This window comes from Galeopterus variegatus, unplaced genomic scaffold, assembly GCF_000696425.1.
Source record: "Galeopterus variegatus unplaced genomic scaffold, G_variegatus-3.0.2 Scaffold7908, whole genome shotgun sequence".
In the NCBI taxonomy this organism is placed as follows: domain Eukaryota; kingdom Metazoa; phylum Chordata; class Mammalia; order Dermoptera; family Cynocephalidae; genus Galeopterus; species Galeopterus variegatus.
The window spans coordinates 86,164-88,766 of NW_007734019.1; positions in this window are offsets into that span (position 1 = coordinate 86,164).

Consider the following 2,603-nt stretch of genomic DNA (forward strand, 5'->3'; position numbering starts at 1 on the left):
GTGAAAAAGAAACACATGTGAATAAGCCGCCGATCCGCGGGGAACCTCAGAGCAGCGTGGCGAGTAAGGAAAGCAGGAAAGTGGACACGGCACCCTTGCTTTCTGAAAGGGGGATGATAAGAGAGTGTATTGTATTGGCTGGCATATCCGCAGAGGATAGCAGAAGGAGAAGCACAAAAGTGAGAGAGTGATGGGGGCAGGAACGGGAGTGAGAGCTCCAGCCTCTCTGCATGTGTGGATTAGGGAGTCGTGCCAGTCTGCACCCATCCAAAAACTCAAACATGGATTCCTAGGCCCTGCAGTCCAAGGGGTCTGATGGAGCTGGCTTGGGGTGAGGAACTGGAATCTGCATTCACAGGGGCTCCAGGGTGACAGGTGCACTGCCAGGCTTGGGAATGCTGTTCTAGATGATTTCACTAAGAGGTTTTAACAAAACCCACCCAGGAACTGGTGGCTCAACAACCCAGCGGTGCAGTTTCTGAGACTCGAGCCAGCCCCACTGGAAATGCTGTCGAAAGCCTGCACTCATTCCCTGGGGGCCTCTGAGGGCAGTGTAAATTGGGGGCTCCTGGGTGGAAATCTGTGAAAATCAGCCACCCTTGCTGGCCTCTGCAGGCCGCTTGAAGCCCAGCACTGGTGCCACAGCCCTGTTGCCACAGCAACGGCAGACACAATGGTTTCTGTGCAGTTCAGGTCTATATATAATTTCTAGATCAGTTGTGGCAATGTGAACGATGGGTTCTGCAGGGTGGTTCCTGGTGGCCAGTGGGATGGGCCACTGTCTCCAGGCCATAGCCAAGAAGCAAAGTCACAGCCTCCTGAGTCTGTCTGAGGCTTTTCCCTGGCCGGCTGGGCAGCAGCTTTTCCTCCAGAGAATCCACTCAGTACTGTTCTGTCTCATCCGTGAATCTCAGAGGCACATGGACCCAAGCTGGCTACACTGGGCCTGGGGTAGAAGGGTGGAGGGGGGTAAAAAATCCTTCCTGGAGATTTGGGGACTGAGAAGGGCTCAGGTGGACATTGGTGGCTGCTGTTTCTGGGCTCACAAGGACAGAACCTGTCAGTGTCTGGTTTTTCTGGGTGAACTCTCACAAGACAGGGCACCTGGGGATCCACATCTAGTGAGCCCGATGTCCATCAATCAGGAGGATTGGACGAGTACACCCTGGTCCCCACATACCAAGAGCTAGTCTGCAATCGAGCAACAAGGAGCAGTGATCTGTCTGTGCTGATACAGAATAGTCTGCAAGAAAAGCTAAGCAGAAAAAGCAAGTGCTCCCTAGTGTATGGGCCGTGGCCATTTCTGCAGGAGGAACCATGTAATGCAGCGTACATGTGCACGTCTGTGTGCACACACATACATGTGCGCGGGGGCATAGGCACACATGCACAGCCAGGCATGTGCAGGAAACGGATGACCCAGCTCACTCTGGAAAGGAGGGTCTGGTGCCTTGAAGATTTGGGGTGGAAGGAGACCTGCTTCTCATGGCGTCTATGTTTTTAATTATCAATTAAAAATAGATGAAGGGAAGCTTGGAGAAAAGGAAGGAAGAAGAGGAAAGGAGGCAGGAGGAAGGGAGGGACGAGGGAACGCCCCACGTGGTGGGGGCCACAAATCCTGCCATCGCAATTGGCTCTGCAGGTTCCCAGCTGCATGGCCTTGCACAAGTCACTTGGCCTCCCTGAGCCACCACTTTCCTGTCTGCTACGCGGACCCAGTAAACTGATGTCACTGCCTTGTGGCCAGGATCAAAGAAATCTTGAAAGAGAACCTCTTGCAATCTGCAGTGTGCGCCCCCCCTTGAAAGTGGTCTTTGGCTTATACTCCCACTTGAGCAAAAACCCACGCCAAGCAAACGCTCGGATCATGACTTTCCCTTATTTTAATCCTAAAGCTGCCAGAGCAGAGCTGGCTGCAACATCAGAGGATGTGGGCCCCTGTGTGGTTTAAATCTGGGGACCCAGCAAAGGCTAGTAAAACACAAACCAGATATTCCTCAGGTCTCCCCTGGGGAGTGTTTTTCTTTGATTCTGGATTGGCCCTTGGGCCATTAGAAAATGTTTCCTGGAGGACAAAGGGCAACCAGTGAATGTTTTCCCCTCTCCAGTGCAGGGCTGGAGCGACTCCGAGCAGCTTGTACACTCTGCCCGGGGGCCAGGGCTCGGCAGGTAGAGTGGCTGTATTAATAGAGAAGGTCAAAGGTCAAGTGTTATCAGGAACCAGAAGGAGGGAATGAATGAGTGTTGGCCTGCGTGTGGCACTTGCACCTCAGACTCCAAATGCTTCTCCATCTTGAGGAAAGAAGATGGAACTTCAGTGTGAGGAGTTGCCGGGTGGCCTGGCCTCTTGGGTGCTGGCGATATTGACCTTGTTAATATAAGAACTCAGTGTTCACTAGCTGGAGTTCTAGACTCAGAAAGATGGTGATGACTTTGACTTGGGGTCTTTGTGGTTAGTGGTTATAATTGAATCTTGGGGCTTTTCTCACAGTCCACGGGAACAGAGTTTCTCAAACACCAATAATCTTTTTTTAAATGCAGACATTGGGCTCCCACCAGAAAGGCCGATTCAGTCTGGGGTGGGGCTCAGGATGTTAAGGGAC